This window comes from Spermophilus citellus, assembly GCF_964194105.1.
Source record: "Spermophilus citellus genome assembly, chromosome: 17".
NCBI lineage: Eukaryota > Metazoa > Chordata > Mammalia > Rodentia > Sciuridae > Spermophilus > Spermophilus citellus.
Window position 1 is genome coordinate 15,717,479 of NC_138199.1, and position 12,222 is coordinate 15,729,700.

Here is a 12,222-nt window from a genome sequence, read left to right on the forward strand (position 1 = left end):
GGGGTACAAATAGGTGTACCCTGGGTCTATGAATATAGAGATAATGCATGAATAGACCATACTGTGAATAAATAGTATAACAGGTTCCAATTTAAATAATGGATTGCATTGATATCTGAAAATATATAGGAAATCTAATATTGATACACAACCATTCATTCTAACCAGTTATACATCTAATGGTGATATTGGGGTTATGGTTTACCATGAAGGGGGTGTGAGTTTTGCTTCACAAGGGATTATGGAAATGGAAAAGAATGTGTTTGGAAAGAAGTCTCATGAAAAGACCAGTCAAGAAACGTGGAGGAATACATGTGTTCTGAAGCAGGAAGTGATTGAAAGGGAAATGAATGCCTAGAAATTTGTGAACTTGAGGATGAAATACATATCCTATGATGTGCATCAACTGAAGAAATAGTAATGTACCAGTGTTGAATAAAAATGAACGTCAAAATACACATCATGTCCCATAGGAATCTACTTGCATTCATGTTAAACTGGGTCAGTTACTGTAGAAATATTAGGATTTCAGCACTAGGAAACAAATATGTATTTCAGGTGGATGACTATTTCTGAGAATAATCTTGTGAAAAGTTGATTATAAATCCACATATATGAACATGAATGAATTTAGGGAGTATATAATATGACACATACATTTCATATTTTGAAAAATCTGGAGAGTGTGTGTATGTGTGTGTGTGTGTGTGTGTATGTGTGTGTGTGTGTGTGTATATGTATATATATATATATATATATATATATATATATATATACACACAAAAAAAAAACACACACACAAACACAGACATTAAAGAGTAGAAATATATATGCCAATCGAAATTCATCATGAAATATTTATCATCCACAGATCCAAAAATATTTATTTTACTGAACATGTATTTATGTATCATGTTGTTCATGTGGGAAGCTCACCTGGAGGTTGAATTTTCAGTTCCAACAGCGTTTAGGAGGAGTGATCTCTTCTCACAGTTTGTATCTGCCAAGTCAGCCACCTCACAAGAATGGACGTGGGATAGGAGGTAGGATTCTATATGTGCATGTAAAAATGCATGTTGCTGAATAGGCTACAGAGAAAGGGAGACAGGAATTCACATATTTGTTAACATTCAAAACACATGGAGAACTATTTCTACTAAATTGGACTAGATTTATAACACCTACCCTTTATAATGCCAAAGGCCAGTCCAACTATACACCAGGCCTCCTCTGAACTGCCTGTATTTCTATTCTGTTTGAGTTATTTTTCTCCATCATATTAGTATTCGTAGTCACAATCTAGTAGGGTATGGGTTAGTGTCAGGGATTCAGTATTTCGAACGGAAAATAGGAAAATGAATCCAATGTGTAGGCCAATATGTGCTACAAAAAAATCTTCCCACTCTCATCCAGAACATTGCCTTGACATTACCTTCACAATAAGTAAGACACAATTTGAGGAGAAGAGTTAGAAATGCTGTGAATACATATGTGGAATGGAAAATGCTCAGGAGTTCACAACCTTGGAGGTGGTAGACTACTTTCCATGAGTAAGGGACAGGGTAAACACTCCACAAACGTGGAGCTCTGCTGGCCTAAAGACTTCGTGAGAAACTGCTTCTGAGGTTGGGCACTTGAAATATATGTTGTTGTCAGGAGCTTTAGCTTCCTTTGTAGTGAGACCATCAAACCAGGTCTGCATCTATGTGACCTGGAGGACATGGTTTCTGATTTTCCAATGAACATGAGGCAGAAGTGCTGAATTCTCTCTTTGCAGGTAAACTGTGGCCACTGGGGTCTAAGTGTCTCCCTGTGTGGACTGTGAAGCCATTTGGTCATCCTCCACTTTTCGTGGTGTTTCTTGCTGCTGCACTGGGAGTTTGGAATTTGCTTCAGGAAATACAAGGAGTTCAACTGGGACACAGTGCTGGAGGGAGTTCTGTCACGTGTGGTGGGTCAAGGTCCTAGGAGAATGCACCAGCCAGGCTTCTATCCCACAGAGCTTGCCCCCTTGACCATAGCAACCTGATTCTGAACATTGCCCTGAAACCTCTCCATATAACAAGATGCCTTTACATAGAAGGGTCTGCTCGCTGCACCATGTCAGTCACAAGCCATTTGGAAGCCAATGGCAGATCCACATGGCCCCACCACAGATGTTCTATCACACACCTGCACACCACTGCTCTAGGCCCACTACTCAGCAGGCCCCAACTCACTGGCATCTCTGTTCTACACCATTTTCATGAAACCCAGTCAATCAAGGCACTGTCTGGTACACTCATGATCAGCAACAGGACATCCAAAGGTTCTCCAGTGCCACCTGGTCATGGGAATTTCAAAAATGTCATGGTATTTATCTAGCTAGCCATTTTTAAAGGATGAAGTTGGAGGCACTGTGGGTTTCCATTCCTTCAGGAACCATTAAATGGTGAGGAAGCTCATTTCAACGAAAGCTCTGGAGAACTCTCACAAACAAGGCTTCCCAAGGAGTGGCCAAAAGGTCACAGGAAGCCAGGCCCATTGAGGTCTACAATGTGAGGTCCACGTGTGTTTGGACTCTCCACGATGGCTGCCAGGTCTTTAAGAATAAAATCATGTGATATCCGGGCTGAGATTCCCAGTGCTCTGTGGAAAGCCAGCCTGGGCCTAGATCTCAGTTTCCAAGGGCGACTCTCATGCGTGGCCTCCTAACATCCCGACACAATTCACGGCAATACTTCTCTGAGGTCAGTTCCAGAACTCAGTCTCCAAGGGGAATCACACCAGAGTTCAAGCCCAGGTGGACCCAGTCATCTCTTCCCACTGCCACACCACAATTCAAACCAAAACACTGCCACATGGCCCTCATCTTCTTCCATACAGACACTCATCATAACCTCTGGCTGGAGGTTTCCATGAGGGGCACAGCCCAAGACAGTGTCCACAATAAGCTCCCTTGCCTCTCATTTGCCTAATGTCAGGGTGGCCTGGACACCCTTCCTTTGGACCTGGAGTGATCAAATAGGCCTGCCTTTAATACTGCTCTACTTCTCCAATTGGAGGCCTACTGACTGCCGGGTATAGATTCTTTGTGTGAACTGGAGTCATGAGAAAACCCAAGCACCTATGGGCTAGCCTCTGCATGGCTTTGAAGGACTCATTTGACACAAAGGATCCCTATTCTCACTTGATGGAGGTCAGGAACCTTACAGAGGAAGGCGAGAGACCTCATCCAGGATGACTGCTTTTGTGCCAATTTGGCCTTGGATGCACGCATGGGATCTTTCTTTGGATCCATCAGGTGCTGACAATGTAAGCCACAGCCTCACACAGGGCCAAGAGGCTGATTCAGACACATCCCTTTGCAAAGCAATTAAGCAAAGAGCCACAGGTGATGCCCATTCATTTCCATTTGAAAACTGTTTTCTTCAGGCTTCACAAAGGGGTGCCCTGAGGCAAAGGCCTTCCTGACATTCAGGGCCACAAAAGGATAGGTAAGCCAAAGGCCCAAAGCAGGGTTTCTCTAGGGAGACTTTACTGATCACACTGATATCTGAGTTTTCTGAGATGCTCACCATTTCTTTCAACTATCCAGTACATGGCCATGTCACCGAGCTTGGAGGTGGTACATATCTTGGACACAAAACCATGAGCCTATTCTGGAGAGTGGCCAGAATTCAGGAAGAAAACAGGAACTTAGGAAGATAGTAGGCGTTGCCCATCCATAAGGCAAGCCGCAGTCCATTCATAAATTGGGCAGGATGAATGCTGGGAAGCTTTCTACTAGACAGGACACATCCATTGATGCATTCTCTTTTCTAATGTCTACAACCAGGGACACAGTGGGATACACAAACATAGAAACACTCGCCTTGTCAAAAGCCTTACTAGAAACAGTCCACTCCAAACCAAACAAACCGCCTTTCCTACCTATTCTCAGAACATGAGACAAAACCACAAACTCACACCCACACCCACAAAGGCACCTCCTTCCAAGTTGGTCTGTGACTACCCGGAGTGTCGTCTGACTGGTGGGCCATACTATGTTCCCCCGAAAGGGCCTGTCCTGTCTCACATCTGGCCTCCTTGGCCAACTCTGTGAAGTTGTCAGGAGCCAGCGGTGAGCCACTACCTGCTTTCTCAGGAAAGGCCCCTCTGCAGAGCTTTCCTGGCATTTGGCAATCCTCACCTCAGTGGGTACCAAGAAAGACTGACTCTGTCCTTGGTAAATCCAAACAAGTGAGCCCACTGGGACTGGGACTGGGACTGGCTCTGGGTGCCTGGCTTCCTGGATCCCAAGTTCAGAGAGTTCCATCACCAAGGAAGTGAGGTGAGGTCACTTCCTTCAGGAACTGAATGAGGTCACTGCCTTGGCAACCACTGTGTCCTAACAGTTGCTTCCAAGGCTCCCATGAGATGGAGGCTGCCCCTCCTTCCTGTGACACTTTCACAAGTTAGAATGGAATATCAACCATAGGCACCAAGGAACAGCTCTCCACACAGGCCTGCTTTGGTCCATCTTGTCTACATTAAGAAGAGAGAGGCTCATTCAGACACATCCCTTCATCCTGACCAGGTTGTTTGCCATGGAAGATGACTTCTGCTCTCTCAGGTCCTTCATAGCTGCCTACATCTTCTCCAGGGATCATTTCTGCATGGACCTTTGAGGTTCTCAGCAGGTGGAAGATCCCCCACATTCCTGTATTGTAAGACCCACTCTGTCCCTGCTCTTCTGTAAAGTTAGATTGAGGGAACAGTGTATGGTTAGGGTTAAGAACCTGTTTGATGTGGCTTAGGAATCACTCTGCTGGATGAAGAATGGTATTGGCAACCTGGGATATTTATAATAATATATAGGTGAAATATATGTATGAAAACAGAAATCCAAGTAAGATTTGAAGGCCAGAAGGGCATTGGGCCCTTGATTGGGATACTTAGCTTTGAATGACTTTCTGCACAGATGTCTCAGATAAATCGGTACACAATGGCATAGGACCTTGTACCTTGGATGATTGAATGTAGAAGAGAACATCCAGTCAAAAAGGGATAGTAGGTAGGATTAGGAAGATAGTTGGTAAGTTTTGGAAGAAGAGTGAGTATGCAATTTGGACCAAAAGTTCTTTAGCAATAGGGTGTCGGTTAGAGAGTGAATGTAAACGTCAGCACATGTGAAGAGTCAGTCACAATGATGAACTGGGGAACATATGTAGGAAAGCAGATATCAATAGAGACATTAGGAAATCAGGCAAAGTATAAAGTGAGTGAGTGGATTAGACATTTTCAACAGGGTTGAGGTTGAATATATCATCTTAGGAAGAAACAAATGTGTAGTCACCAATAGCATTGACATTTGAGAGCATTAGGCAACCTGGACAAGGATGTTTTTAGTAATCCATGCTCACTTTCCAATGAGGCGTTGGTGCAATCATAAGTGTGACCTTTGCATTTTGTGTCCAGAATATCACTGTGATAAAATGTATATGTAGATCAGGTGACATGAGTGTTTCTTCCACCATTTCTGGGAGTAATATGTTGAAGACATATAAATTAGCCTTTGGGGGTACAAATAGGTGTACCCTGGGTCTATGAATATAGAGATAATGCATGAATAGACCATACTGTGAATAAATAGTATAACAGGTTCCAATTTAAATAATGGATTGCATTGATATCTGAAAATATATAGGAAATCTAATATTGATACACAACCATTCATTCTAACCAGTTATACATCTAATGGTGATATTGGGGTTATGGTTTACCATGAAGGGGGTGTGAGTTTTGCTTCACAAGGGATTATGGAAATGGAAAAGAATGTGTTTGGAAAGAAGTCTCATGAAAAGACCAGTCAAGAAACGTGGAGGAATACATGTGTTCTGAAGCAGGAAGTGATTGAAAGGGAAATGAATGCCTAGAAATTTGTGAACTTGAGGATGAAATACATATCCTATGATGTGCATCAACTGAAGAAATAGTAATGTACCAGTGTTGAATAAAAATGAACGTCAAAATACACATCATGTCCCATAGGAATCTACTTGCATTCATGTTAAACTGGGTCAGTTACTGTAGAAATATTAGGATTTCAGCACTAGGAAACAAATATGTATTTCAGGTGGATGACTATTTCTGAGAATAATCTTGTGAAAAGTTGATTATAAATCCACATATATGAACATGAATGAATTTAGGGAGTATATAATATGACACATACATTTCATATTTTGAAAAATCTGGAGAGTGTGTGTATGTGTGTGTGTGTGTGTGTGTATGTGTGTGTGTGTGTGTGTATATGTATATATATATATATATATATATATATATATATATATATATACACACAAAAAAAAAACACACACACAAACACAGACATTAAAGAGTAGAAATATATATGCCAATCGAAATTCATCATGAAATATTTATCATCCACAGATCCAAAAATATTTATTTTACTGAACATGTATTTATGTATCATGTTGTTCATGTGGGAAGCTCACCTGGAGGTTGAATTTTCAGTTCCAACAGCGTTTAGGAGGAGTGATCTCTTCTCACAGTTTGTATCTGCCAAGTCAGCCACCTCACAAGAATGGACGTGGGATAGGAGGTAGGATTCTATATGTGCATGTAAAAATGCATGTTGCTGAATAGGCTACAGAGAAAGGGAGACAGGAATTCACATATTTGTTAACATTCAAAACACATGGAGAACTATTTCTACTAAATTGGACTAGATTTATAACACCTACCCTTTATAATGCCAAAGGCCAGTCCAACTATACACCAGGCCTCCTCTGAACTGCCTGTATTTCTATTCTGTTTGAGTTATTTTTCTCCATCATATTAGTATTCGTAGTCACAATCTAGTAGGGTGTGGGTTAGTGTCAGGGATTCAGTATTTCGAACGGAAAATAGGAAAATGAATCCAATGTGTAGGCCAATATGTGCTACAAAAAAATCTTCCCACTCTCATCCAGAACATTGCCTTGACATTACCTTCACAATAAGTAAGACACAATTTGAGGAGAAGAGTTAGAAATGCTGTGAATACATATGTGGAATGGAAAATGCTCAGGAGTTCACAACCTTGGAGGTGGTAGACTACTTTCCATGAGTAAGGGACAGGGTAAACACTCCACAAACGTGGAGCTCTGCTGGCCTAAAGACTTCGTGAGAAACTGCTTCTGAGGTTGGGCACTTGAAATATATGTTGTTGTCAGGAGCTTTAGCTTCCTTTGTAGTGAGACCATCAAACCAGGTCTGCATCTATGTGACCTGGAGGACATGGTTTCTGATTTTCCAATGAACATGAGGCAGAAGTGCTGAATTCTCTCTTTGCAGGTAAACTGTGGCCACTGGGGTCTAAGTGTCTCCCTGTGTGGACTGTGAAGCCATTTGGTCATCCTCCACTTTTCGTGGTGTTTCTTGCTGCTGCACTGGGAGTTTGGAATTTGCTTCAGGAAATACAAGGAGTTCAACTGGGACACAGTGCTGGAGGGAGTTCTGTCACGTGTGGTGGGTCAAGGTCCTAGGAGAATGCACCAGCCAGGCTTCTATCCCACAGAGCTTGCCCCCTTGACCATAGCAACCTGATTCTGAACATTGCCCTGAAACCTCTCCATATAACAAGATGCCTTTACATAGAAGGGTCTGCTCGCTGCACCATGTCAGTCACAAGCCATTTGGAAGCCAATGGCAGATCCACATGGCCCCACCACAGATGTTCTATCACACACCTGCACACCACTGCTCTAGGCCCACTACTCAGCAGGCCCCAACTCACTGGCATCTCTGTTCTACACCATTTTCATGAAACCCAGTCAATCAAGGCACTGTCTGGTACACTCATGATCAGCAACAGGACATCCAAAGGTTCTCCAGTGCCACCTGGTCATGGGAATTTCAAAAATGTCATGGTATTTATCTAGCTAGCCATTTTTAAAGGATGAAGTTGGAGGCACTGTGGGTTTCCATTCCTTCAGGAACCATTAAATGGTGAGGAAGCTCATTTCAACGAAAGCTCTGGAGAACTCTCACAAACAAGGCTTCCCAAGGAGTGGCCAAAAGGTCACAGGAAGCCAGGCCCATTGAGGTCTACAATGTGAGGTCCACGTGTGTTTGGACTCTCCACGATGGCTGCCAGGTCTTTAAGAATAAAATCATGTGATATCCGGGCTGAGATTCCCAGTGCTCTGTGGAAAGCCAGCCTGGGCCTAGATCTCAGTTTCCAAGGGCGACTCTCATGCGTGGCCTCCTAACATCCCGACACAATTCACGGCAATACTTCTCTGAGGTCAGTTCCAGAACTCAGTCTCCAAGGGGAATCACACCAGAGTTCAAGCCCAGGTGGACCCAGTCATCTCTTCCCACTGCCACACCACAATTCAAACCAAAACACTGCCACATGGCCCTCATCTTCTTCCATACAGACACTCATCATAACCTCTGGCTGGAGGTTTCCATGAGGGGCACAGCCCAAGACAGTGTCCACAATAAGCTCCCTTGCCTCTCATTTGCCTAATGTCAGGGTGGCCTGGACACCCTTCCTTTGGACCTGGAGTGATCAAATAGGCCTGCCTTTAATACTGCTCTACTTCTCCAATTGGAGGCCTACTGACTGCCGGGTATAGATTCTTTGTGTGAACTGGAGTCATGAGAAAACCCAAGCACCTATGGGCTAGCCTCTGCATGGCTTTGAAGGACTCATTTGACACAAAGGATCCCTATTCTCACTTGATGGAGGTCAGGAACCTTACAGAGGAAGGCGAGAGACCTCATCCAGGATGACTGCTTTTGTGCCAATTTGGCCTTGGATGCACGCATGGGATCTTTCTTTGGATCCATCAGGTGCTGACAATGTAAGCCACAGCCTCACACAGGGCCAAGAGGCTGATTCAGACACATCCCTTTGCAAAGCAATTAAGCAAAGAGCCACAGGTGATGCCCATTCATTTCCATTTGAAAACTGTTTTCTTCAGGCTTCACAAAGGGGTGCCCTGAGGCAAAGGCCTTCCTGACATTCAGGGCCACAAAAGGATAGGTAAGCCAAAGGCCCAAAGCAGGGTTTCTCTAGGGAGACTTTACTGATCACACTGATATCTGAGTTTTCTGAGATGCTCACCATTTCTTTCAACTATCCAGTACATGGCCATGTCACCGAGCTTGGAGGTGGTACATATCTTGGACACAAAACCATGAGCCTATTCTGGAGAGTGGCCAGAATTCAGGAAGAAAACAGGAACTTAGGAAGATAGTAGGCGTTGCCCATCCATAAGGCAAGCCGCAGTCCATTCATAAATTGGGCAGGATGAATGCTGGGAAGCTTTCTACTAGACAGGACACATCCATTGATGCATTCTCTTTTCTAATGTCTACAACCAGGGACACAGTGGGATACACAAACATAGAAACACTCGCCTTGTCAAAAGCCTTACTAGAAACAGTCCACTCCAACCCAAACAAACCGCCTTTCCTACCTATTCTCAGAACATGAGACAAAACCACAAACTCACACCCACACCCACAAAGGCACCTCCTTCCAAGTTGGTCTGTGACTACCCGGAGTGTCGTCTGACTGGTGGGCCATACTATGTTCCCCCGAAAGGGCCTGTCCTGTCTCACATCTGGCCTCCTTGGCCAACTCTGTGAAGTTGTCAGGAGCCAGCGGTGAGCCACTACCTGCTTTCTCAGGAAAGGCCCCTCTGCAGAGCTTTCCTGGCATTTGGCAATCCTCACCTCAGTGGGTACCAAGAAAGACTGACTCTGTCCTTGGTAAATCCAAACAAGTGAGCCCACTGGGACTGGGACTGGGACTGGCTCTGGGTGCCTGGCTTCCTGGATCCCAAGTTCAGAGAGTTCCATCACCAAGGAAGTGAGGTGAGGTCACTTCCTTCAGGAACTGAATGAGGTCACTGCCTTGGCAACCACTGTGTCCTAACAGTTGCTTCCAAGGCTCCCATGAGATGGAGGCTGCCCCTCCTTCCTGTGACACTTTCACAAGTTAGAATGGAATATCAACCAGAGGCACCAAGGAACAGCTCTCCACACAGGCCTGCTTTGGTCCATCTTGTCTACATTAAGAAGAGAGAGGCTCATTCAGACACATCCCTTCATCCTGACCAGGTTGTTTGCCATGGAAGATGACTTCTGCTCTCTCAGGTCCTTCATAGCTGCCTACATCTTCTCCAGGGATCATTTCTGCATGGACCTTTGAGGTTCTCAGCAGGTGGAAGATCCCCCACATTCCTGTATTGTAAGACCCACTCTGTCCCTGCTCTTCTGTAAAGTTAGATTGAGGGAACAGTGTATGGTTAGGGTTAAGAACCTGTTTGATGTGGCTTAGGAATCACTCTGCTGGATGAAGAATGGTATTGGGAACCTGGGATATTTATAATAATATATAGGTGAAATATATGTATGAAAACAGAAATCCAAGTAAGATTTGAAGGCCAGAAGGGCATTGGGCCCTTGATTGGGATACTTAGCTTTGAATGACTTTCTGCACAGATGTCTCAGATAAATCGGTACACAATGGCATAGGACCTTGTACCTTGGATGATTGAATGTAGAAGAGAACATCCAGTCAAAAAGGGATAGTAGGTAGGATTAGGAAGATAGTTGGTAAGTTTTGGAAGAAGAGTGAGTATGCAATTTGGACCAAAAGTTCTTTAGCAATAGGGTGTCGGTTAGAGAGTGAATGTAAACGTCAGCACATGTGAAGAGTCAGTCACAATGATGAACTGGGGAACATATGTAGGAAAGCAGATATCAATAGAGACATTAGGAAATCAGGCAAAGTATAAAGTGAGTGAGTGGATTAGACATTTTCAACAGGGTTGAGGTTGAATATATCATCTTAGGAAGAAACAAATATGTAGTCACCAATAGCATTGACATTTGAGAGCATTAGGCAACCTGGACAAGGATGTTTTTAGTAATCCATGCTCACTTTCCAATGAGGCTTTGGTGCAATCATAAGTGTGACCTTTGCATTTTGTGTCCAGAATATCACTGTGATAAAATGTATATGTAGATCAGGTGACATGAGTGTTTCTTCCACCATTTCTGGGAGTAATATGTTGAAGACATATAAATTAGCCTTTGGGGGTACAAATAGGTGTACCCTGGGTCTATGAATATAGAGATAATGCATGAATAGACCATACTGTGAATAAATAGTATAACAGGTTCCAATTTAAATAATGGATTGCATTGATATCTGAAAATATATAGGAAATCTAATATTGATACACAACCATTCATTCTAACCAGTTATACATCTAATGGTGATATTGGGGTTATGGTTTACCATGAAGGGGGTGTGAGTTTTGCTTCACAAGGGATTATGGAAATGGAAAAGAATGTGTTTGGAAAGAAGTCTCATGAAAAGACCAGTCAAGAAACGTGGAGGAATACATGTGTTCTGAAGCAGGAAGTGATTGAAAGGGAAATGAATGCCTAGAAATTTGTGAACTTGAGGATGAAATACATATCCTATGATGTGCATCAACTGAAGAAATAGTAATGTACCAGTGTTGAATAAAAATGAACGTCAAAATACACATCATGTCCCATAGGAATCTACTTGCATTCATGTTAAACTGGGTCAGTTACTGTAGAAATATTAGGATTTCAGCACTAGGAAACAAATATGTATTTCAGGTGGATGACTATTTCTGAGAATAATCTTGTGAAAAGTTGATTATAAATCCACATATATGAACATGAATGAATTTAGGGAGTATATAATATGACACATACATTTCATATTTTGAAAAATCTGGAGAGTGTGTGTATGTGTGTGTGTGTGTGTGTGTGTATATGTGTATATATATATATATATATATATATATATATATATATATATACACACAAAAGAAAAACACACACACAAACACAGACATTAAAGAGTAGAAATATATATGCCAATCGAAATTCATCATGAAATATTTATCATCCACAGATCCAAAAATATTTATTTTACTGAACATGTATTTATGTATCATGTTGTTCATGTGGGAAGCTCACCTGGAGGTTGAATTTTCAGTTCCAACAGCGTTTAGGAGGAGTGATCTCTTCTCACAGTTTGTATCTGCCAAGTCAGCCACCTCACAAGAATGGACGTGGGATAGGAGGTAGGATTCTATATGTGCATGTAAAAATGCATGTTGCTGAATAGGCTACAGAGAAAGGGAGACAGGAATTCACATATTTGTTAACATTCAAAACACATGGAGAACTATT